The sequence below is a fragment of the Choloepus didactylus genome, chromosome 9, assembly GCF_015220235.1.
Source record: "Choloepus didactylus isolate mChoDid1 chromosome 9, mChoDid1.pri, whole genome shotgun sequence".
Classification (NCBI taxonomy): Eukaryota; Metazoa; Chordata; class Mammalia; order Pilosa; family Megalonychidae; genus Choloepus; species Choloepus didactylus.
This window is the reverse complement of record NC_051315.1, coordinates 78,781,663-78,809,373: the sequence shown is the minus strand read 5'-3', so window position 1 is coordinate 78,809,373 and position 27,711 is coordinate 78,781,663. Positions and strand designations below refer to the sequence as shown.

The 27,711-nt window shown below is 36.2% G+C and overlaps 1 protein-coding gene and 1 pseudogene across 3 annotated transcripts in view; one reads left to right on the top strand and one right to left on the bottom strand.

The window, feature by feature from the left end:
- The window catches only part of GULP1 (GULP PTB domain containing engulfment adaptor 1), a 322,123-nt gene that overhangs the window by 257,027 nt on the left and 37,385 nt on the right, over positions 1 to 27,711 (bottom strand). The gene's annotated exons all lie outside the window — the stretch shown is intronic.
- Positions 1,498 to 2,077, top strand: LOC119543777 (annotated as a pseudogene).

Genomic DNA, 27,711 nt, shown 5'->3' with positions numbered 1-27,711 from the left:
CTGCTCATGAAAACAATAAAGTAGACAATTTTTCAAAAGCATACTTAGTATGCAAAAAGCGTATTTTTGGCAGAGCCTAAAGTACATCCTCTGAGGATTTAAAGAAGGCAAATATTTATAAGCATTGTTCAGAATTTTGGCATAAAATTTACAATTCATGAAAATAAGATCCTAATTGCTTTTATAATAACAAAGTTATGCTTTTAAAAATTAACCTTATTTTGCAAGACATATCTGTTTAAAGAACCTGATCTTAAACTATATCTATATACACATATTATATATATATATATATATAATATCATGCAATAAGCCAGCTTTAAACAATTCAAGAATGTCACATCTATTCTTAGTCCCTGACTTCACATGTTAAGTGAGATGATAATGGCCATCCAGGAAAGACCACCCAAGAACAGCTTCACCCAGTGGTTACCCAGTGATCACAGAAATGTTCTCTCACTCCCTGAAATCAATGCTGGGAATTTCTCTCCCCAACTCTCTTAGTCTGTGATACAGTTGGCAGGAATTAATCATTTCTTAAATCCCCTAAAACAAACACTTAGGCACTTGGCTTCTTATCAGAAATCCTTCTAATGTCCTGTCTTTCAAATCAAATTTTCTCTTCAAAATCCTTACTCCTTGAAAGGAGAATTGAGATTTTTTATATCACTTTCACAGAACAATCAGAAGAGTAGAGTTTCTCAAAACAGACTTCCACTCAATCAGCTCATCAATTACCAGATTAACTAATATTCTCCATGAAAGTGTAAACCATAGAAACCGGTGTCCATAGCTAACTGAATTCTCATAGCTACTAGACTTTGCACAACCCCCCCAAATCTACCTCCATAAATATTTGAGCATTTCTGTTCTCACCAATTCTGTGGTATGTTTACTATAATGAAAATTGTTCATTGCCTAACAAGCATCCATAATTCATTTCTCCTTCTTAATCAAATCACAATTTGGTCAGGTATTCAGTCCCTCCATCACATATGTGCAGGCAGCACAGCTGTAAAAGTTTGAGAGGAAATCATTAAAGTTTAGAAGGAATTTGCACTCAGATCACAGTATAGGTGTCCCTAAATCCTCCCTCAAATTTGAAGAAGGAAACCCTGGGATGACCTGTAAAGGGTACTAATGTAAGACAGCCTTTGTAGAACTCCAATCAGCAGACACATACTCCAAGGAAACGCCTTAGCTTACACAAAAAGTCTGACAAATACATTTGTATAAACTTCAAGTTTAAAAAAAAAAAAAGCATATTTTAAGTACATAGGTATCTCTTTGGATGTGATTCCTCCAATTTAATCATCTTTTACTATGACCTGATCAACTATGGTCTCAAACCTGCCAGATAGGAGAGCTTCTACTCTGACCATATAGTACTATAAAAACAAATCTTGTATTTCTAAGTTTGTGTTAAAAATACAAATTGAGAGGTTCTCATGCAGTGCCCTTGAGCCATCTTCACATCCTTGCTTAACCTTATGAAAAAAACTGGAAAGCCTGCCTGACACTGGTGCTATTGCAACTAAACTTAAAAAACACTCTCATCCAGTACCATAGCATTGAAGATGATAAGTGGCAAAATGCTAACAGTTGGGAAAATACCTTAGAAGAATTTAGTGGATATCTCTAAAAAGCCCAAGGTGTTATAGATGGTATTGTCAATAGAATAGTAGACTAAATACGCCCAGGGCCTGTTGCTTGGATTGAGAGCTTAATGACTTCATTGGATATTTTGGAGCACTTTAAGGAGAATTGTGTGATGTTACTCCACTACTGGTCAGCTTTTGAATATAATTTGTTGATTTCTCCTACACTGTGGGCTATAAAGAGGGACTTTTATCCTGTGGGATGTCTTGACTAGAAAGAAAAGAGATGAGAATTTGTTCACTGATACAACCTTCCTTGTGGTTGGTTCTGTGTTCCACTTAAAGACAATCCAAACCAGAGTCTTTTGACAGGCTATATTGAGACAGATCTGCATGGGATGATTCCTCGGTCTACAATAGATACAGCCATGGCAAGCACTTTAACCAACTTCTATGTTGACTTACGAAAAGTCTTATAGAAGGCACAGTATGTGCAAACCTGCAGTACCATGATCCCCTGAATCAACTCTTCTTTCTTCTGCTTAGCTGGTAGAAAACCTAGAGATTTTTTTGGTTTAGTAGTGCAGTATTTTATTTTATTCCTAAAGTAAGCAGTTATCTAACAGAGGGCATTTCAATTGGATAGTCATTTGCACATTGTTTTGTATGGCATTGTGTCTGGAATGGAGACTAGGCACTGAAATCTACAAAGGAATGGATATAGTCCAAATTCTTAAGAAATTGAGTGGTGCCTCAGTATGAATATTTCAGTTGCTTGGAAATATAGAGAAAGCACAAGCTTTATGCTGTTCGATTAAAATTGTCTATTTTAAAGCGTATATACATTTTATAAAAATTTAAGTTTTTTTGAAATTAAATATAAGTGCTTTACTTTTGGGGTGCTCTATGAGTTGGCAGTAGCTTAGACAAAAGAAAAATGTCCTCCATGTTTTGTAAAAATAACTTCATTCACAAATGGCCTGTACTACTTAAAGTATTGAAAAGCCAGAAATAAGAAAAAAAAATTAAATATCTTAATAACTCCAAGTACAATTCAAATGCAACCCAGTTTTGATATCTAGATAGCATTCTCTACATATCTTGTGGATATATTTAAAACATATTTGTATAATTATGTACATTTATTTTGGGAATCTCAAAAAACATTTGTGCGTGAACATAGCATATGGCAGTACAAAACGACAGGCAAATGTGTGCTGAGACATCATATTGAATTGGGCAGTATTCTGCATTCTTTGAAATCACTGGTGGTATCATATAATAACCAACAGAGAATCATCTCTTTAGAAAGCCAAATTCAATGAATGTTCTGTACATATTTCAGTTTAAAGGTATCATTGAACTCTTAAAGCATTACAAATTACATCATAAACATCCACATTTGTGACAGAACTTTGGTCTGCAACTATAACACATATATTTTTACATTTAACCAAATGCCTAAACAAGTCATTTTATAACAACTCAGATTTGATTCAGCAGCTGCTATAGATTCCTAAATGAGTTTACCTAATTTTTGGCTATTGAACTATCCACCTAATTAATTTCTAACATAAGAACTTGAGGCCATTCAGTGTGTCTGTCCAGGTCTTCATATGTATTTATATGTTTGTGTACATACACATATCTTAATATCTTAAAATGATTTTCAGTGTTCAGTGTCAGGTTTTTGTTTGTTTGTTTGTTTAGTTAATATGGGATGAACTGAGTCAACAAGCCCTGGAAATACTTATATGCTAAATGGGTCACAAAAACCCCAAAAGTATATTGTGTCTCAAGTGCATGAAGGCTTGATCTGTGTTTCAGTTTATTGTGCTCTCCGGAATGCAAAGAAAGAATGAGTCATAGCTTTTCAGATTCATTTTGACAAAGTAAACAGAATAGAACTATATTTTGCTTTTGTTTTTATTTATTTATTTGCTACTAGAGATGATGGTGTTCAAAACACAAAAGATGACAGCACCACACTATCCATGGTGAATAATCTCATAGTTTTTACACTGAAAAATGATTTGTTTCAAGATCTGGCAAAAATAATTCATAAACGTTCCTATATTAACTTGGAGCTTTGTGCTGGTTTGGCTGTATCATGTCCCCCAAAACGCCACGTTTTTTGATGCAATCTTGTGGGGACAGACGTATTAGTGTTGATTAGGTTGGAATCCTTTGACTGAGTGATTCCATGGAGATGTGACTCAATCAACTGTGAGTAAGACCTTTGATTGGATACTTTCCATGAAGGTGTTACCCCACCCACTCAGGATGGGTCTTAATTGAATCAATGGAGTCCTATAAAAGTGTTCACAGACAGAAGGAAGTGCTGTAGCTTAGAGGGACATTTTGAAGACGGCCATTCAAAGCACCTTTTACTGAAGCTAGCCCAGAGTTTGCTCTGGAGAAGCTAAGAGAGGACAGACACCCCAAGCCATTTTGAAAAGCAACCTGGGAGCAAGCAGACACCAGCCATGTGCCTTCCCAGCTAACAGAAGTTTTTCCAGATGCCAAAGGCCTTTCTCCAGTGAAGGTACCCTATCGTTGATGCCTTACCTTGGACACTTTATGACCTTAGACTGTAACTTTGTAATAGATAAACCCCTTTATAAAAGCCAATCCATTTCTGGTGTTTTGAAAAATGACAGCATTGGCAAACCGGAACAGATTTTGGTACCAGAGAAGTGGGGTGCTGCTGAGTTTGCAAATACGAAACATGTTGGAACAGCTTTTTAAATGGATAAGGGGAAGATTCTGGAAGAATTGCAAGGAGCTTGATAGAAAAGGCCTAGAATGCATTGAAGAGACTGTTGGTAGAAAGATGGACTCTAAAAGTAGCTCTGATGAGGCCTTGAACAGAAATGTTGAACGTGTCATTGCTAACTGGAAGAAAAATGATCCTTGTTTTAAAGTGGCAGAGAATTTGGCAAAATTGTGTCCTGGTGTTGAATGGAAGGCAGAATTTGAAAGTGGCGAGCTGGTATACTTAGCAGAGGAGATCTCCAGATTACCTCTGGAGGATCTAGCCTGGCTTCTGCTTGCAGCATATATTAAAATGCGACAGGACAGAGATAAGCTGAGAAATGAACTCTTGGGTACAAAGAAACCAGAAATTGATGGCCTGGAAAACTCTGAGCTTCCAGGGGGTGAACCCCAGAAACTACAACCCCATGTGAAAATTTAACCAAACATGGAAACTGACCACCATTTCAGTACAAGCCAGGATTGGAGATGGGAGTTATCCAGAAAGGATTTGTGGAAAGTCCTATTGTTTGAAGGTTTTGACCCCTGTAAACGTCATGCCAAGCCAATGAGATTTTTGAGAAATCTGTATAGATGGAACCACTGCCTGTCTGGACTGGAGGGGACAAAGGAACAAATTGAAGGAAAAATTTCTTCAAAGACAGAGCCACGGAGATTGAGGTCTGGAGTCAAGAGGTCTCGGGCAGGGAGAATGGAGCAGCCCAAGCACTTGGAAAGGGTGACTTTGCCCTGGAGGTTGATGGTGGACTTTCCGCCTCCATGCTCAGGAAGAGTGCTGCCACTCCAGGCCCCAGAGAGGGTGGAGCACATTCCCCAGGGATTGGGGAGAGCCTGGCCACCACCACATTATTCAGAGAGGGGAGAGCCTTGTCCCTGGAGAAGCAGAGTAGGGGTGGCACCCCAATGTTTGAGGAGGCTGGGGCCGAGAAGAAGGTGGTCTCCCCAGTGTGTGGATATATTGGAGCACTCACCCCAGCGTTTGGAGAGAAAAGGGCTGCCACATAGGCCCTTGGAAAGGGTTGGACTCCTGCTCTTTCAAGCCCCAAGGATACAATGCCATTCTCTAAATGACTCTCAGACTTTGAAATCTAATGGAGTTTGCCCTGCAGGGTTTAGGAATTCTTTTGGTCTCTTAAGCCCTGTTTTCCTTACTGTTTCTCCTATTGGCAATGGGAATGTTTACCCTATGAATGTCCCTCCTTTGTATATTGGAAGCACATAAATTGTTCTAAGTTCACAGATCCATAGCTAAAGGAAAAGTATGCCTTAGGACTGACCATGCCTATGATTGATTTTGATGGGATCTCCTACTTACCTATTGTTACTGAAATGAGAAAAAGTTTTTGTGATATTGTGATGGGATGAATGTATTTTGTATTTAGAAAGAATATGTTTTTCTGGGGTCCAGGGGCTTGAATGTGCCAGTTTGTATATACATATTATTTCCCCAGAAAAAGTCATATTCTTTAATGCAGTCTTGTAGGGGCAGAGGTACTATTATTGATTAGGATGGAAGCTCTGGATTAGGTTGTTTCCATGGAGATGTGACCCATCCAACTGTGAGTGACACCTTTGGTTAGGGTGTGACCTCTGATTGAATGTTTCCATGGAGGTGTGACCCTGTCCATTCAGCATGGGCCTTGATTAGTTCACCGGAATCTTATAAAGAATTTCGCAAACAGAAGGGCTTCAGAGCAGCTGCAGCTAAGAGAGGACAAAATGCCCCAAGAGCAACATTTTGGAGAACACCACTTTGAAACACCACTTGGGAGCAAGCAGATGCCAGCCATGTGCCTTCTGAGCTAACAGAGGTTTTCCGGACACCGATAGCCATCCTTCAGTGAAGGTATCCTATTATTGATGCCTTACCTTGGACACTTAATGGCTTAAGACTGTAACTTTGTAGCCAAATAAACTCCCTTTATAAAAGCCAATCCATGTCCAGTATTTTGCAAAACAGCAGCATTAGCAAACCAGAACAAGCTTATTAGTTACCAATGCCTTTTATTAAATTGCAATTTTTGAGTTGCTGGATCTACATGCCACTTTTTCCCTTGTGCAATAGGGAAGGAAAACCAAACAAGTTTTCAGTTTCCCATGAAAATTGTTAAATATTAGTTTTTATTTCACTGATTTTCTTTCATTTGCTTTTATGAGTATAGAGTAGGTATCTCTTATATTCCATTATTCTATGTAGGATGGTGAAATACCAGCAGATGCCCAATTATAGGGTACCCAGCTTGGCTGAGGGATTTGCAACAAGACTGTGCAATTACTATAAGGGCTACTACTCCCTGTGCTGGGTGCCCTTAAAGGCAAATAAAGTGCCCACCTTCAGTTATTATAGTGTTCTATCTTTAGCAACTCATGCTTCCAATAAGTAATTACATAATCCACTGTTGATTACATAATTCACTGTTGAAGGTGGACACACTGCAGATAAAATGACCCTTTTGGGAAACTTTTCTTCATGATATTGAATCACATGATGGATTGAAAATTTATATTTGAAATACCTAAAATGCATATGCAGCTTCCAAATGACACTTTAGATCTGCTGGGCTGTAGCTGAGTACTTTTTTTAAAAACAGTCTTATTGAGCTATAATTTGCATACCATAAAATTAAATCTACTTTAAGTGTACAGTTCAGTCATTTTTTTCCCCAATACATTTATCTAGTGTTACAAACATTGCCACAACCAAGTTTTGGAACACTTCCATCACCCCAAAAGATTACTTTTGCCTGTTTGTAGACTCGCATCTTATCAAACTTTAGCACAGTTGACAGTGTACAGAAGTTGATAAAATGTGATTAGGTTTTGTTCGGTTTTGTTTTTAAGACTAGAGTTGTGTTTGATTTTAAGCTCAGAGACCTTTTGGTAATGTGTTAAAAAAGTTATCTCAAATACCATAATGATATAAAAATTTAACTACATGTGTTAAGATTAATTTTAACATATAATTGAGTTTGTTGCTTCTACAGTACCACTGTAGGATATAAAAATGTGAACTATATATATAATTTTAAATTCTCTAGCAACCACATTAAAAAATAAAAAAGAAACAGGTTAAGTAAATTTTAATAATATATTTTATTTAATGTAATACTTCCAAAATGTTATCATTTCAACATGTAATAAATGTAAAAAATTGAGATAGTTTTTAAAAAAATAGATCACCTATCATTCTCGGGTTCCCTTTCTTATTTCTAAATTACTTTCTCAAAAGCTGATGCCTGCATTTCTTCACAAATCATTGTCACCACACTCTTAGTATTCTGTATATTGTGGTCACTCTCCATTCATTTTATTCTCCAGAATATTTTTGTGTGTTCCACACTTCTAAAGGATAGGACTTTTAAAATGCTTAGAATGTAGTCCAGATTTCTTAATGCCAAGCTTAGCACATCATTGGCTTTTGTCTCTTAGATGCCATATTGGGCAAATCACCAAATATTATTACATCATCTTTGTCACATCAGTCTTTTGAATTCATTCTCTCTCCAGTAAATTCTATGTTATGATGGTAAATGCTTTGAGACGAGAATTAATAGACCTCTTTGAAATATGTCATATCTCTCTACCATTTAAGGTTTCTCAAAAGTAATTTCAAATATTAAAGTTTCAAGTAATAAGGAAATAAATATGCATATTTAAAAGTATATCCTGGGAATAATAGAAAGATAATGACTAGCATATATTTTTACTAGAGAAACCACAGAAAGAGAAATGAAATTTCAGACTAAAATGTTTGGGGCAAATTTCTGGCATTAAGATAATGTCTATTAACATAACATTGTTATACAAAAAATACTTAAAACTAAATAATCTGCGAATTGAGATAGTTTGAAACTAAATTTTGTATTGTATTTGTACTATTTCACTTATTTCTTTACTATAAATGTTCAATATCTGTAGTGGGTTAAATCATATACCCCAGAAAAGATATGCAACAGTCCTAATCCCCTGTATCTGTGAATGTAATTTATTTGGAAATAGAGTCTTTGAAGATCTAGTTAAATTAAGGACATTTGGATGAGATCATTCTGATTTAGGATGGGCCCTAAATCCAATGACTGGTATCTTTATAAGACAAAGAAGAAAGAGATTACAGATCCAGAGAGGCACATGGGAAAGCCCTGTGAAGGCAGAGGCAGAAGTTGGAGTTAATGCAGCCACAAGCCAAGGAAGGTCAAGGGTTGAGGCTGCCACCTGAATCTAGAAGAGAAGCATGGAACAGATTCTCCCTCAGAGCCTCCAGAAGGAACTGACCCTGCCAACACATTGATTTCAGACTTCTGGACTCTTAAACTATGAGAAAATTAATTTCTATTATTTTAAGCCACCAAGTCTACGGTAATTTATTACAGGAACCTTAGGAAACTAACATATGAATATTAATTAATTAAAATATAAATTAATAAAGTAATTAAAATTTAATTAATAATTACATTTTTATTTGTATTGTTTCTACTTCCAAAATGGACTTTCTGAATGGTTAAAATAAAAATCTAATGTATATCTCATCATACAGCTGAATAAAGGAGTATACCGGAAGAGGTAAGAAAATAATAAAAATTGTTGGGCTGAAATAATTGCTGTAAAGAGGCAGTATGGTGTAGTAAAGGTCCTAGAAGTAGACTGGCAATTTCTGTTCTTTTCCCACTTTCTAGTTACATGAATTTGAGCAAGGTATTTAACCTCTCTGAGCCACACTTACCTACGTCATCCATATAATGAAAGAAAATACTACCCCTTCATTGTGTAGTTGTAAGAGAGAAATGTGATTATCATGTTAAGAGCTTTGCACACTGCCTGGCTTACAGAAAAAATAAATGTCATCTGGTTTTAATTGGCATTAAAATTTCTTAACGGGTTATCTAAAAGTTTAATCTCTGCAGTAGATAAATTCTCACCAGACTCCCTGACACCTAGAAGCTAGCCCACCCTCCTTTCTCCCTTGACAGTTACTCTAACTTTAGAGAAAAACCTCCACCCAATATATTAATTTAACTAAGACATTATTAAGAATGTCATTCAATTAAGAAGAAATTATCCTCTATATTTTACTCAGGTTAGCGCTCACTTCAGAAACACAGAAAGTGAATGGTTGCTTGCCCCAAGTTCTACTTAATTTTTTCCACAGTTCCCAAGTGACCACTTCCAAAAGTCAACACATCACCTCTTTGGTCTCCCTCACCCCACATTATTCAGACACAAAAAGTAATTATTCAAATCTCTGCCCAGTTCCTTTTAGGTCAATCAATATTGAGTGGCATTTGCACAAAGTGCTTTTACAATTAATAATCAACATGTGAATTGTATTTTAGAGTAGAATCTACACTGGAACATTAAGGCATTCATTTCCTGTTATAATCCTAATCCTATAAATGAGGGCTTCATTCCTATTTTACAAATGAAGACACTAAAGCTCAAAGAAGCCTAGGGATTTATCCTATGACATGAGGTCATCTTACTATAATATATAACATTTGCCTTTTTTAACTTTCTGTTATGAATAAAACAAACATACATAAAGTAAACAGAATAAAGTAATGAACAACCATGCTCCCATCACCTAGCTATAATCATTATTTTGAATATTTATTTTCCGTTTCTTAAAATTTCCCCAATGAGGCAATAAATGCACATATCTAGGCTTGATCTTTGAATAAGGCATGATTTAAAATGTATATCATTGGCGTGACTGTGTGATTGTGAAAACCTTGTGGCTCACACTCCCTTTATCCAGGGTATGGGCATATGAGCAGAAAAATAGGAACAAAAATTAAATGAATAATAGGGAAGATGTCGGGGATGGGATGTTTTGGCTGTTCTTTACTTGTATTTTTATTTATTTATTTTTTTTTAGAGTAATGAAAATGTTCACAAATTGTGGTGATGAATGCACAACTACATGATGGTACTGAAAACAACTGACTGTACACTGTGGATGACTGTAAGGTAGGTGACTATATCTCAATAAAACTGAATTTGGAAAAAAAAAAGAATAGTGTATCATGTCTGTGGAAGTTACAGTTGATGTGTCAACTTGGCCAGGTAATGGTGCCAAATTATCTGGTCAAGTAAGCACTGGCCGATCTGAAGCTGGGGATATTTCCTGGACTTAAATCATCTTTACATTGATTTCATCTGTGGCTAATTACATCTGCCATTGCCTAAAGGGTGTATCTTCCATAGTGAGAGACGTTTAATCTAATCAATGGAAGGCTTTTAAGGAGGAGGTGATAGCTTCAGGGAACAGAGGAGAGAACTTTCATCTCCTTCGGCCAGCCCCTTTAGTGGGGAATTAATTGAAGACCTTCACTGGAGTGCCAGCTCGCAGCCTGCCTTATGAAATTTGGACTCATCATCTACACAGTTGCATGAGACTACTTTATAAAATCTCATACTACTTACAGATATCTCCTGTTTGTTCTGTTTCCCTAGAGAATCCTGACTAATACAATGTCCTAAAACCAAAGAAAAGAAAGTGACAACCACAAAATATATTATAGAATGAGAATTTTCCATCCAAAGCATTCCATCTTTAAAACTATACGACAAAGGGAATATTCCTAGTAAATAACACTCAAGTGACCATAAATTTGTCATCAAAAACTTACTGACAAACTAGAATGTGCAAACTCTGAGAACTGAATCTCAGAACATAGTTTACCAGAGGAAGGTTTATGGTAAAGGTTCCTAGATGGTAACCTCTTATAGCAGCCACATCTATTCCTGAGTTGTAATCGCTATTTCTAAATTCTGAGATGCTGAGCTTTTTGTGTATAACCTGATCGGTCCCTGGAACTTCGAGTATCTGTGACACATGAGCCTCAGAGACAGAATTTGGCAGCTATGAAAGTCAGCATTACCTTATATGGCAAATATTAAAGGAAGCTGAAAAAGAGATCACATTTCAATTAGAGATATGAATGAAATACACTTGGTTAGGACTAAGGTAAATGAGCCTAAAGGGTAAAGGATGATAATGACTATGTTTTAAAACTTCAACTTCTGTGTGAGACCAAAGGAAGAGGTATCTATTTGGTGGAAAATCTATATTTTCTATAGCACACTATATAATTTAACTTATATGGTCAGTTTATTCAACCACCATAACTACATGGAACCTTGAACAGGGAATGAGATCTGGTTAGTTTGTACAAGTTGGTGAAGACCTGATTCAGCCCAGAGTAATCTGGGCAGAGAATAAAAAAGTACTTGCAAAGTCCCCTTGAGGGACTGGGGTAAAAATGTGGAACTTACCCACTGGGGGGAATTCCTTATATTCTCACAAGTACTGGGGACTACCAATTTAGTAGGCCAAACTCTCAATCTTGGGGCTTGCCCTTATGAAGCTTGTTGCTGCAAAGGAGAGGCTAAGCCTGCTTATAATTGTGCCTTAGAGTCACCCCCAGAGAACCTCTTTTGTTGCTCAGATGTGGTCTCTCTCTTTAAGCCACTATGGCAGGTGGACTCACTGCCCTTCCCCCTATGTGGGACATGACTCCCAGGGTGTAAATCTCCCTGGCAATATGGGACATGACTCCCAGGGATGAGCCTGGAACCGGCACCATGGGATTGGGAAAGCCTTCTTGACCAAAAGAGGGAAGAGAAATGAAACAAAATAAAGTTTCAGTGGCTAGGAGATTTAAACAGAGTTTAGAGGTCATTCTGGAGCTTATTCTTATGCATTATATAGATATCCCTTTTTAGTTTTTAGTGTATTAGAATAGCTAGAAGGAAATACCTGAAACTGTTGAACTGCAATCCAGTAGCCTCAATTCTTGAAGATGATAGTATAACTATATAGCTTATACAGTGTGACCACATGATTGTGAAAACCTGGTGGCTCACACTCGCTTTATTCAGTATATGGACAGATGAGTAGAAAAATGGGGATAAAATGTAAATTAATAAATGAGGGGATGGGGGAATGGGATGCTTGGGGTGTTCTTTTTCACTTTTATTTTTATTCATTTTTTGGAGTAATGAATGTGTTCAAGGGCTGATTGTGGTGATGAATGCAAAACTATATGATGATATTGTGAACAATTGATGGTACACTGTGGATGACTGTATGCTATATGATCTTAATAACATTTCAGGGAAAAAAGTCAGTAATAGAAAAAAAAACTTACTGACAAAGCATGAACTAAACAAGGGGATCTCTCAAAATTAGCAGGCAAAGGCAAAGCTTAAATATGCATAACCCTAATGATTATGTCTCATGGAAACACACTGAGTCAAAAATCTACTTTTCAATTGATATTCAAGTTGTTTTTAAAAGTATCTACTGGTATCATGGGATATAAGGCCTTTAAATGAGAAAAGTGGGATACCACATTTCTCTCCTATGTGTAACTATGCATAATTTCCATCAAGGTAAACAACATGGGAAATATTTCCAGAATCATTCACCATTTTTACCTAACAGATGTAGGGAAAGGGATTTTCCTTACTAGTAGTCATCATGAAGAGTATTGCACCCAAATGACATGGCAATGAAAAAAGAAAACAAATTCAGCTACAAATATAACCTTTAAGAAATAAAATTGGCAGGAGTTTGTGGAAATTTAGAACTTCAACCCAAAGTGCAGAGAAAGCCAGAGAGGCGAAAAACACAGCCATTTAAGAGAAATAGCTGAACTTTTAGTAACCCCACCTTGATTTCCCTGGAAACTGTTATTGGAGAAATGGTCTCTGCCATGATTTGGATCTTGCCAACCTCTGCCTCATCTCCAACCACTTTCTCCTCACCAGCCACATTGGTCTTTTCCGCCACCTTAGAATTTCTGTCCCTGAGGCTCCCTCTGCCTAGAACACTAAGGTCCCAAATTTGATCATGGCTGACTCCTTGTTTGTTCTCAGGTCTCAACTTAAAATTTACCTCCTCAGAGGAGACTTCCAAGATCACTCCATCCACAGACACCTCCCACCCTACTCCAGTCACCTTCCATCTTAACACTCTGTTCTGTTTGCTTCATGGCACTGGGCACTGTTTGATTTTGTTTTACTTCTGTGCTTATTTGTTTATTTTCAGCTTCAGTTGCCACATAAGCTCTATGGGGCCAGGGATCTTGTCGGTCCTTTTTTCTGCTGCATCTTCATCACCTAGAACAGTGTCTAGCACACCGTAGCCTCTCAAATAGTTGCTGCATGATGAAGGAACTCCTGCAATAGTGTAACAGGCCCATTTTATAAATGTGGAGACTGAGAAAGAGAGGTTCAATGGTTTGCATTAGATCATACAGTAAATCAGTCATCAAAGTCAAATCCTTGATTTCCAGCCACACAATTTCCACTAAGAGACAGGCTCAAGCAGTTTCAGCTGTTTTGTAAAGCACGGCAGTGGCAGGGCAAAGGAGAAAGAATACCGATTAGGAAAAAAGCATGAGCTTTTTCTGAGTCCAAATCCGTGCCCCCAAAGTATCATAGGATTTTTCAGATAATGCATGTGACTATGCATGTATAGAATCATGTAAAGCACCTGAAATATATAGTACTTAATAACTGGAAACTATAAAATGATTAATTGATGTGTAATTATACCTATGTCTGAATCCATATTCTCTTAATAATATGCTGAGAGATACATTCTCAACATAATTTAGATCATAAAATCTTCTTGTATAAATTGACAGTGTTCATTTTTTCACACAATTAAAATTTACTGGTAATATGCTATTTGCCAGGCATTTCATACATAGTCTGAAATCTTAAAATTCCTTCCTAGCTATTTCAATCTCTTATTGCCAGTTCCAAAGACTATCTGTAAACTAGGGGCAAAAACTAGCTATTCTTTATTACTTCTTTGATTTACTTCAAACCATATAATGAGTCAAAAACTGTTAAGTACTGTAGATACAAAAAGACTGGTCTTCAAGGTTCTTACCATCTCACGAAAGAAATGGAAAAACAAGAAAATTAGCAGAAAATTATGTGACATATACATAATGCTGTAGGAAACAAAGGAATGCTTCCCAACCCAAACTGCAAATCCGAGCTATAGGATGAGAAGCTGTTAATAAGGAGTAGAAAAAGGAGTCAGATATGTCAAGCAGAGAAAACCGCATCTGCAAATGCCCAGCGGAAAATTTAGTAGGATCATAACAGCCTCAAGAGAGAATTTCAAAATGGGCCCTGTCCCCAACCCCCTGTAAGAGTGCTGATGCTACAAGTGATTGATTACCCTTAATTACCCTGCTTTCAGCAGAAAAGAAAAACTTATTATAGCGCCTCTCTAATCTGGCACTAGTCTTTAGTTTTGGGTTAGGATTTATTAAATGTTTAAAATATATAAATGTGTATTCAATGTTTTATTTTCATCAATGCTCAGCTGGTTGTTTCTTTTTATAATTCCATTTATATTAGAAACTTTTCAAACAAAAATGCAACTTTTATTAAAGGAATTGTCCTTTACGTCTTTCCCTGTGTCTGGAATGCCTTCAAGTCACCTTCCTTTTGTAATTTCTCTAATTCCTCCAAGCAGCATTTTTCGTTTCCTCCTATAAAGTGACAGCACTTTCTGCATTACTTCCATTATACCTCTTAGAAAATTGCTTTTTAATAATTTTCTCTCTTGCTAGACTGAGCTTCTGGAGAGCAGGTTTTGATCTTTGTATCCCAAACAAGATTTTTTTTTTCTAATAAATGTTTTTAATTTTAGAATAGTCTTAGATTTATAGAAAAGTTTCAAAGGCAGTATAAATCATTCCCTAGGTATATTTTTTTAATGCAGATTTTTATACAGCAAGTCCAGGAAAGGCCATATATTCTGGATTTCTAACAAGCTTCTAAATGCTGCAAAGGCTGCTGTTCAGGGACCACTGTTTTGATAGGGTATGAGCATCAGACAAATTAGGACAGAAGCTCTCAACCCTGGCTCCAAATTGGAATCACCTAGCAAGTTTGTTTTTTAAAACTTCCAACATCTGGTCCCCACTCCCAGAGATTCCAATCTAATTAGTCCACCATGGACTCAGGGATCTGCATTTCCTAAGAGCTTTCCAGGTGATTCCAGTGCGCAGTCTGAGTTGAGAACCAGTGGTCCTAAATCACTAGACACCCATACTGTAATAGCTTTTCACCTCTTCTTGTGTAAAATGAGCATAATTCGAAGTATCTGATAATGAGTTATTGGGACTAGATGAAATAGTGAAAGTACCAAATGCAGTGCCTAGTACATTCTAGGTGCTTTGAAATATTATTACAAATTATTATTATTATATTTAGTTAATTCTGATAGGCAAAATGACATCTAAATCCACATGTCTCAACAAAACTTTTGAGAATATCCTTCCTTCTTCTCAGGGTTAGATTACTTTCAGATCTCCAGCTGTCAGAACATTTAAAAAGGGCAGGGAGTTCATAGTGTTAGGGTGGAGTCACTATGGAAAACAGCTAGTCTTTAGGGAATGTGGTCTAAGTATCCTTTGATTAATTCAGCAGTCCTGTGGCTGAGCCTTTAGTACAGGGAGTCCCTGCCTGTGTAGGACAGAAGCAGCTTTGTATGGGGACAGCCCAAAGGGTGACTACTTGGGTCTAAGCTGCTCACTACAGAACAATGAGTGGTCACATCAGAACTGCAGCTGGTCTAGCCGAGTCAGCTCTGAGAGTCATCAGGTTTCAAACTGTTGTTCATAGGCTTGAGGGCAAAGCCCCTGAATCAATTCAAAGAGTGGTAGCACAGTCATTAAAATTCAGGACAGAGGACAGTAGATAATTGTAAAACTGCACTTCTAGACTGGCTTCTTCTAACATATATTCCCTTCCCCAACCCTAAGGAATCTAAAAGTAACTCTGCTTTTAACAGACACGGAACATTAAAGGGTTAGCTTTTTTTTTTTTAATTTATTTTTCTCAATCAATTGTTTTTATCTGACTAATTTAAGATTAGTAGGCTGTTGGTGTGATTAGAAAGGAGAAGAGTTTACAGATTAAGAGAGGGCATACATAATTACTATCTCTTTTGAGCAGAAAAGAACAAATACTAAGATAATTAGTCCTGGCTTGACCTAACCAATCACTATTTATTTAGTAATAGATAAGCATCTCCTCAAAATATTGTCACCTGCTTGAGCAGCCAAGATTCTGTTGACTTTTCAGACTTAAATTACATGGTATTTTGCATTGTTATCTCTATTATCATGTCTCAAACCCTTTGAATCATATATTTTAAGAAATAATGAGTTATGCATTTATACAGACATATATAAAGATAGAAGAATACTCAATAATTTGGAGTAGGGGAAAGTAATGTGGCTTTCCCATTTTACTTTAATTTATGTAATTTATATTTTTATGAAAGCATACATCACTTTTATAAATATACAATAAATTTGTTATAAAGATATAGGGCATCTGTCAACAGTCTCTCTTATTCTAAATACAAAAGAATTTACTTTTGCAACCCAACAGGCTGTAGCTACCTCTAATACATTAGTATCTACTACTATCACATGGATAAGTCATCTATACCCTTTTAGTCTTAGAGCCTTACCCTTTATTTAAAATTATTTAGATCAACATTTAAGCAGTAGAATGGCCTATAGAGACCATATAAGTATTTTGTTCTTGTTTGGTAAATATGGATGAATTCTAGTCATTTAAGTCCAACAGCTGACTAGATTTGTCCTTAGATAACCTGCCATCACCATAAACACATTTCTTGAAACCTATCTTCACTCTCTGATGTCTTGCCCCTTTCCACATGGTTCCTTCTCAATGTATCTTTCTGATTCCTCTCAAATAAACCCGAAATCTGTAGATTTACATAGACAAAGCAGCAAGTAGCATTCAAATGAAAAATTATGAAACCATGTATAATCAAAACTTTTTTGGCCACAACAACAAGATTCTGACACCCAGAAATGCTGAAATTAAATAGAGAGATAAGCATGTGGAAAAATGTCCAGATGGTAAAATCAGATATTTTATTTTCTTCTATATATTTCATGTACTTTTTGCTCATCCCACAAGACTGGAGAGTCATAATATTCAAAATCAAATTCAACCTTTGTGATTGATCTCTTCCCACCCTCAGTCCTGCAGAAATGGTGCTAGAAGCCACCCAGAATCCTTCTACCAAAAAAAAAAAAGGCATCTCAGACTCCTCAGTTTTAGTTATTTCCCAACACCCAATCAGTCAGCATGTCCTTAACAACTTTTACATCCAACACTTTTTCTTAGCATCAGAATAATCTTCTAACTTGTCTCACCATCTCCAGCCATCAACCTTAACTCTACCATACTGCTGCCACAATATAAAGTTGATTAACTTGGTCAGCTAAATTCCCAAATTCTTTGATATGGCAGACAAGGTGCTCCAAGATCATGCTCCCACTTAGCTGTCCAAAGTTACCTCTTGCACTTTGCTACTGGGCATCTAGCCATCTGGCCACCTCAAATTACTTACAGTTTCCTATTTATAACACACTAGCTCACATTTCTATGGCTTTGTATGTGCCTTTATCATAGGAAAAACTTTCTATCATCTCATTATATGACTTCCCCTCACATTTCAAGAATTATCTCAATCAACCACCCCAAAGTAAAAACCCCAGAGATACCCAAGCAGAGATAGCACTTGTCTTCTTTATGCCACCTTTACCTCCACTGCTAAGTGGGAATTTGGTGTGCAAATTTTTCTTTCTAGCCCTAGTGACAGGCACAAATCCTAGAACATAAATGTTGGTTGAAAGGATAAACTAATGATTGAAGAAATTCCCTAAGACTGAATAATGAGATGATTACAATGCTGCCCTTCATCCTTCCTTTAGAGATCAGAAGAGTCAGTAGTTTTTATCCAAGGACCCTTACTCTGATCTACTTTGAAAGGACTCAGAATCAACAAGAATTTTTGTCATATTAGATATGTCTCTTTCATACCTGCAAGTGTCAGCATCCATCTTCTATGACACAATATTTATATTAAGTAGTGGGTGTCATAATTACCCCTTAAAATTTATTAGTTTAGCTATATATATATAGCTAACATACACACACACACACACACACACACACATACACAATGAATAGATATGTATATATTCATTGTAGAAACACTCTGGGTATATATTCCTAAATGGAATTTTTATATATGGATGGTATCACATATAAATGGAATCATATTATGCAGACTATTTTATAACTGAATTTTTCATTTAACAGTATCTCCAGTGAGTTCTAATAACAATCTACATTTAAAATCATGTGAAACCTTTCTTAAAAATGTAGATTGCTGAATTCCATCCCTGATCTACCAAAACAATCTTTGGATAGTGGGCCCTGGAATATTCATCTTAACCCTTGAAGTGATTCTTACGTACAGTAAACTCTGAGAGTCACTAACTACAGATAGTGTCTTCAAATCACTATGGCACAGTGACCAGAAAAAGCAGAGGTTTCAAAGATATTTATTTTGGCTGCACTTAAGAAAGCATAAGAGCTGCTACCAAATGCAATGCGTTACCACCCCATTTGATGAGCCCCTGCAACTCTGCAAATAGATTTTGAATAACTGGTCTCAAGAATTTGGTGGTCATTCTGCATCAGGAAAGAGGTTGAAAGAGATACTTTCTAAGGTCATTCTCAACTATAAGAATATAAAAGTATATAATTAAAGAATGTTAAGACTAAATTACACTGCAGAAGCAAAAAAGAATAGTTACCTGGGAAGATAGTTATGGAACTGGCTGGATATATATTTTGGGGAATGGTTTAGAGTAAGGCACCTCTCAAAGCTGATATGGCAAACAATAAATAGAAAGTATTTTTGTTTCTAGAAAAGATTAATAATGAATGGTCTTTAACTAGTGACCCTATGATTCAAAAATGTCTTATTTGGTCACACTAACACAGAGCAATACAAGCTAAAGGCTCTGCCTGTCATGGAGTGAAGGAGCCCAGGCAGCTTTGGCATACCTGACCCATTGTAACCCGTATGGGAGGGGATCTGTGAAACTGTGGAAACACTAATTATCTAATGTAACCTTTTCATTTTCAATCAAGGAATCTGAAGCCCAGGCAAGTTAAGCATTGTAAATTCACATGGCTAGCTGGCAACAAAATAACTATCCTAGAACTCCTTCTGAAACAGTCTTTTGATTTGGGTAAGAAAGATTTTGATAGTATTGCACATTGCCTTTTATTCAAAATCCTAAAAAAGTGAGAGATAAATCTCAGAGAGCTCAAGTGTTTGAAATTTTATACAAATAAAGATGTCACATGGTAAACAAATGGCATAAAATATTGCATTTTTAAAGTATATTCTCATTTCAAGGTTATCTGCAATAAAAAAAAAAATGTTCCTTATTATGCACCTCTTCTCAGAGCTATAATTTAATTCCCTATTTGGCAGGAAAATCGGTAATTACTCTCACTTTCTGATATTTAAATAAAAAATGCCTGCCAAAAGATGAATAATGTTTCCAAACATAGTTCTAGTGACATACACACTCCATGTGTTCACCTATGAGTTTACACACAAAGTCAGTATTTTAATGGATATGCATGTTTACAGGTGCTTATATAGATAACATATATATTTTAAATTCTAGAATATGCTTTTTGATTTCTTATAAAATACACCGAATCTTAATAACTTGTTTTTAAGATTGACTAGAATGACCATATATTTACAGTGAACATTGTATTTATAAACAGCCAACAAAAGAGTTTGAGAATCATCAGCCTAGGTGTTTTCAATAAATCTCCTGGATTTAAATACCATCCATGTGCTTATGAATCCTAAATGCTTATCTCTTACTTAGAAATGTCCCATGAACTATCTACTTAATACATCTATTTTGATGTTTGCTAAACTCAGCATGATCTTGCATTCTTCCCCTCACATCTGACATCCATCAGCAAATCCTGTCCCCACACTGACAAAATACATCCATAACCCCACCATTTCTCTCACCACATTTGCAACTACAATGACAATTTTATTTCTCAATAACCTCCAAACTGGTCTGTCCACTTCTACCTTTGCCCCCCTACAGTGTAAAAACTGAATAGCAGCCAGAGTGACACCAATGGCCACCTTGCTGTCCATCTAACACTCCAAGATAGGCTGCTGTCCTCTATGCAGAAGATTCTTTCCCCCCCATACATTTCCATGGCTTGCTCCCTCTCCTCCTTCACATGTCTCCTCCTTCAAAATGTCAAACTATCACTGAGGTATTCCTGAACTGATATCAGTATCTGCCAGTGTACCAGAAGATAACAGGTGCTGCATTAAAATTACAAAAATTGGTGGAGAGTTTAAGGATCTATTCAAAAGGGTGTGGGCAGGATATAGGAAAACCAAAAGGGATAATGCAGAATTTCCGTGACAAGAGGGACAAATGACTGGAAATTAGAAAAAGGTCAAATAGAGAGGGCTTCCATGAAGAAAAACTGACAGTTGGAAGATGGCAGCCGTCAGCCTGAAGCCACCTGCAAGAAAGAGCCAAGGGACTAGCTGAGCTGAATCCACAGTTCTCCCTCCCTCAGATCTCTGCCCAGGACACCTATTAATATAGTCCATATTGGTTGGGTGAAACATGGACCTGGAAGACAGAATCAAAACATACGAAACCCATCACCTCATTCCAGTTCTCCTTAGCTCTTCATCCTGCCTTATTTTTTCCATAGCACATATCTTAATTAACATACTATATATTTATTTATTTATTTATTACATCCATCATAGAATATTAGCACTACAAGGACATGGATTTTTGTCTGCTTGTATACTGCCATCTTCTTAGTACCTGGAACATTACCTGATATATATTAGGCACTCAAGCAATATGTGTTGAATGAATCAATAAGATGCAAAAATGAATGTCCATTGTATAAGGCTTATAAACATGCAGATACTATGTTTCATAAAGAAGAACTCCTCAGACTGTGGTGGGTAGGCTCATTATGTGGCCAGGCAGCCACTGAGGTTATCCAAAGGAGAGACCAAGGAGTTTGCATGAACTTGAGTTGGTGAGTAAGTCATAAGTGTTCTTGGATGTTTTAGATATTACCTTCTAGAACTCAAGGTTGGTTACTGTGTTCACCGAGATAGGAAAAAGTAAAAAAGTAACAGGTAGGAACATACGTGGGCATTGATAGAATCCCACTTCCCTCCTTGCAGGAGGTGAATCATGAGCTGAATCATGAAGTTTGATGAATATCATAGATTTTTCTGATAAAATAAAGAAAGGGGAAGTTACACAAATTTTATATTGCAAGGAGTAAGGGAGCATTAAATGTTTAAATATGCACCATACATCAGCATATTTACCATGAATAAACCAAGCCAGGCCTCCCTCCTAGAAAGGATTCATTACAGAAAAGTCTTTGAGGAAAGGACATTAGTGGAACATCTGATTTGTTGGTTCTCTAAATTAAATTGAGGACTTCTGTAGCAATGGGAAAAGCATTACTTCTTTTGTTACTGTTTCCCAGATTACCCAAAGCTAGTGCAATTAGAAGAAAAGATAAAACAAAGGGACAGAAGAGCAAATGTCTGTGTTAAATCTGAGGAATTAATGTTGGTGGCTAATTTATTAGAAAGTTAATATATTTGCTGATTGTAGTAGTACTTTCCAGGCCACCCCAGTTAGAAAAGACCAAAGAGCAATCAAAATAACACATCATCAGGAGAAACAGAAGTGGAAAATACCAGGTATTCTTAGAAAAGGTTTTTAATACCCATACCTAAGTATCATTAAGAGAAGACTCTTGTGCCCTGATGATCCCCATCTGCCTTCATTTCCCTGGGGATAAACAAGGTTGAGAGAAGACACAGAAGGATGGAAATAGATTGAGTTGCTCTGAGGTTTCTGAAATTTACTCTAATCCTAACACTGGAAACATAACCCTACACACTCTAGCAGCAGTCTTATCAATTTCATCCTATTACTCTACTTTTTCCTTTGAGAAGTCAACTATGTTGCCATGATTACTTTCTGTCCTATTTTTCCAGCTGCTATGACAAATACCACACAGTGGGCTGGCTTAAGCAATGCGAATTTGCTGTCCCATGGTTTCAGAGGCTGGAAAGCTTGCCTCCTTCTGCAGTTGGTCACAATCTGGTGGGTTGGCAATCCTTGGAGTTCACTGGCTTTCCTGTCAGATGGTGATATCCCCTCTTTTCTGTTCCAGGTTCCAGCTGATTTGAGGCTTTTGGCTTGGCTCCTCCCCAGCTCCTCCCCATGCCTTTCTCTCTATAAGGCCTCCAGTAAATAGGATTAAGATCCATCCTGCAGCTCCTTAGAAAGCTAATTATAGAATTACCATATGACTTGGCAACCCCTCTACTAGGTATACACCCAAAAGAATTGAAAGCAGGGACTCGAACAGATATTTGTATACCAATGTTCATAGCAGCAAAATTGCTAAAAGATGGTAGCAACCCAAATGTCCATCAACAGATAACTGGATAAATAAAAATGGAATATACACATATTGGAGCACTATTCAGCTGTAAAAAGGAATGCAGTCCTGATACATGGGATAACATGGATGAATCTTGAAGACATCACGTTGAGTGAAATAAGCCCAGACACAAAAGGACAAATATTGTATGATCTCACTGATGTGAAATAATCAGAATAAGCAACTCATAGAGTCAGAATCTAAGTAACACGGGATGGAGTGGGGATAGGGAAAGGGAAGTTAAGGTTTAAAATGTACAGTGTTCCTATTTAAATTTAGTAATGTTTTGGTAATGAATGATGGTGATGGTGTAGCACAACATTGTGAATGTAATTAACAACACTGAACTATATATCCAAATCTGAGGGAGCATGTTAGGTTGTATATATGGTACCAGAATAAAAATTAAAAAAAAAAAAAATACATGGAACTACACTACACAAACAGTAAACCCTTAGTAAACCAGGGACTATAGTTACAGCACAATTATAAAAATGTGCTATCATCAGTTGTAGCAAATGTTCCATACTAACTCAAGTTGTTAATGATAGGGTGGCATATGGGAATATGTACTTTATGCATGATTGTTCTGTAAACCCACAACTTCTCTAATAAAAAAAAAAGAAAAAAAAAAGACCATCTTGATTCAGTTGTCCACACACCTTAACTAATAAAAACATCTTCAAAGATTCTATTGACTAATGGGTTCAAACCCACAGGACCAGGAGTTGGGACCTGACCATGACTTTTATGGGAAACATGATTCAACTCCTAATACTCTCCAATTTGAGAAGGTACAAAAGTACTCTCTGAAAAGGATCTTTGGGTTCCTATGAGAAAGGTATTTGCTATTGGAACCCCAGTCCATATGCTTCCCATTTAGGGACAGATCCAGGTACTAAAGCTTATATAATGGGGAAGGTGGAGCCTTCATGAAAATAAATTTCAAAATATTACAAACTAAAATAATTTAAAAGTTTCACAAAAATCCCAAAAATGTAGGATAATTACATATGTTATCAATTAATTACTAGATAAACTTCTGCATATGGTGTTTTGCTTTGTTTTGGATTATATTTCATATTCCATTTCATCATATTTCAAGGATTTTATAATATTTTCTATAGAAACTAGAAAGATAATTCAATCTTTATTCTATCAGGGTTGATCAAGTTTTGTTATTTTTGTTAATTCAGAGTTTAGTTCAGAGTACATTTTGTTTTTAGTCATTTATAGTTTAGAAAATTTCTTTCAGTTTCCAACTTTTTTTGTAAATATCATGTACATTTTTAGGATGTGGTCAAATTTAAGTAAACTTCTAATTTCTATCATACATAAACTGTAAGATTTAGAATCATTGTTCAAAGACTAACTTCTGTCTTCTTACATTTGAAAACTTATTTCTTCTCTACCCTTACGCTTTTGAGGCCAGGTTCAAGCATATCACAAAGGGACGTCTGGCCGTGAACATTCATTCACCCCACTGGGTGTGAAGGCTCAGCAGGCAGTAGGAGGATTCCCACAAGCCAGCCCTGCACTGGGTTGATAGAATAATTTATTACATACTGAAGTAATATGAAACTGCATAAATATTAAGTTGAATTATACAAAATTGCCAATGTTCATTTTTATCTCCAAAAATGGCAATTTTATATGGCTCACACTAATACATCCCACAAACTGTCCAAGATAAATGGGTTCACGACTCAGAATCCCCTTAGCCAGATTTCCATGACTCAGCATCCCCTTAGCCAGATTTCAAAATTGCCCATGGACACTCTGATGCCACAATGCACTTAAGGAAATATGACAGAAAACAGTAGGAAGGCAAAGAGTCTGCAGTCTTATCTGATTAAGTTTAAAACACCTTATTTTGCAAATTTTACATATGACCCTGTGAATAAAGCACAGGGACTTAGAGATAGTCTGGGTATAAATAAGCGCCCCAAAGCCTAAAATCCATTAACTTCATAGTTAATTGCTTCTACAGTCCCAATCCTATTACTGAAAGATTTGTCATCCAGCTGGTCCCCAGGAAACCCACAAGAGGCATCAGAAAAGCAAACACACTTCTCTTTTACCCAAAGAATAGTTCCCCCTTGTTACAAAGAAACAATTCCTAGTTTAGATTAGAGTCATGTCCATCTATTACAAGATTCAAATCATCCTGTCCAAAATTATGAAAGTGTCTGTGAAGCAAAGAGTACTTTATAGGCAAAGGAATCTCATCTATTTTCCCTGGGGCACTCATCAAATTGCATGTTCTGTACAGTAAGTATCTTGACCTCACAGGGGTACCTGAAAAACACAGCATCTTCTGATGAAAATGTTCTCAATACAAAATGTAAACTATGGTTCATCTAGAATTTGACACCAGGCTATTTGCTAACTGACCCAACACTGATACAGCTCTCTGAGCATACGCTTTTTAAATCTGACACAGAATGCCACACAGAGAACAGAGTTCGACTAGAGCACTCAACCCAATTTAACAAGAATCTTTTCTTTTTTCTGGTTTTACAGACAGCTCACCACTGCAAACTGATGTCTTACACAGGCAGATAGTTTATCTGCTGAATTCTGCTGAGTCAGCAGCGCAGGCCAGGAGAGGGGTGCTGAGTCTATACTAAGGCTGTTGCAGAGCTTCGAGGAACAGCGTCATCAGCGTGAAACACAGTGTCACCCCTAATAATATTAGGACTGCTTTAGAAGCTGAAGCCAATGATTCTTGAAGGTTACTAACACCTGGCTTCTTTACAGTAATTGGGAACACAGTTTTGTGAGGATAGTTAAACTGAGAGCCACTGATTGTACACTTTGGATGGAGTGTATGGTGCAGGAATAAAACTGTTTAAATTAAAAAAAAAACCTTAAAAAAAAAGAACAATTAAAGCTTGATCAAGAGTTCACTCCATTTATATTTCAAAAGGTATCAAATGTAATCAACATAATTTTAGATGCAGATTGGGCAGCATCTGAATCTCAGCTACGCCACTAGCTGAAACTCTGGCATTGATAATAGTAACTGCAATAATTGAATTTTCATTTATTGAGGGACTAGCATGTGCCAGGTTCTGTCTTTTAATTCTTTCATCAAGCCAACAATGAAAGTGTTATTATCTGAACTGCAAACTATTTTAACCTTCTAAACCTCATTTTTCTCATCTTTAAAACAAAGAAAATTTTATTCATGTTTGCAAAATTTAGGTAAATATTAAAAACAATATAGGCAAAATATTGAGCATTCAATAGTAGAAGTACAAAATAAAATATCTGTTATTAAAATACAGATTCTTAATGCTTATCTAGATTGTATGTGATATATGCATATGTACATATGTATATATAACAAAATATTATATCTAGACTTAACATACGTAACCTAAAGTATAAAAACTTTCAACCATCCCACCAGGTAAGCTGGGACACTGCCTTTCTGATTCCACAGATTTTAGGAATAAGCATCCTTGCTTTAGTTAACAAAAAATGAAGCAAAGCAGGTGGGTGGGCTGCATCATTTAGTCATTAGCATGTCTAAATGCTGTATAAATACTAAATGCTAAAATGCTGTATAAATGCTAAATGCCCCAATATAGTAGGAAACAGCAAAGAGAGTAATAAATGCAGTCCTTCTAGAGCTGTACTTTAAGGATGCAGAACATATATGGGTACTACATTGTCCTGTTATTTGGAACAAAGCCTACAACAATAATAATTAAAGAGTGGCAAAACAAAGCATCAGTTCAGACACTGAGAAATCAAGGATCTATAAAGAGTAAGACATGAAAAACAAATTTTGCTCATTATATAATTTTCAACTAAAAAAATGACCCTTAAAATAAAAGTGGTGACTATGTGCTAAGAGATAAAACTAGCTAGTAGTTCTATCCTGAACAGTCAATTCTATCCCTGCAGTGAATTATTGCCATCTTCTCTATATATTATTTTTCCTTTTATCCTCTGCCCTTTGACTATTAGTTAAAATGCCTCAAAAGTAGGTAGGACAAAGAGCCACAAGGAATTTCACCAGCCTACAAATTTTAAAAGTGGTCCTATAAATTAGACATAAAAATTGTACATAGCATACTAATTTCTATTAATGAAAAAGTAATGTCTGTCTGATTATCACCACCTAAATCAGAATAAACTGTCTTGCTTAAATCATGAACTTGGATCTTCAGAAACAAAGGAGTTAAGAAAGCTTGCCTATCCCACCCCCCCAAAAAATTTCACCTCCAAATGGTTTTTAAAAAGAAATATATATATATATATGTGTGTGTGTGTGTGTGTGTATGTGTGTAAGGAGTCAGAGACAGAGAGAGACAGAGAAGTAGATAAAATATAAATGATAAAACAAATGACATAAGATATTAACAATAGTTTAATATAGTAAAAGGTATATGAGTATCTTTCTACTATTCTTGCAAATTTATTCTTGGTTTGAAATTATTTCCAAATAAAGAATTACAAAAAGAAAGTTGGCAAACATATTTAATCATCATAGAAAAGGAAATACAAATGAAATTTCATGAAATTTCTTCCTCAAAATCAAAGAAAGATTATTCATAACTATTACCGTTATCTATAGGAGAATTCAAGAACTTAGAAAAGTTTCAGTGCATGTTAAATACCTACCTGTTCAGGAGACAGAACTCTGGGGTTTTTCGTTACATAACTCTCCTATGTACAAAAGTGAATTTCTGACAAAAATAACAAAGAAAATAAAATATAAAATAATTGTATTTGGCCAGACATGACATGAGACTGAACAAGGAATGAAGTGACCATAACCATACTTAAATATTTCATTTTTTGTCTTTTTAATGCCTCCATTATTTTCAAAGATGCCAGTTGTAAATCAGGAAGTATACTGCATTCTGTAAGGAGTTCACCAACTGTTGTCACGGCCTCA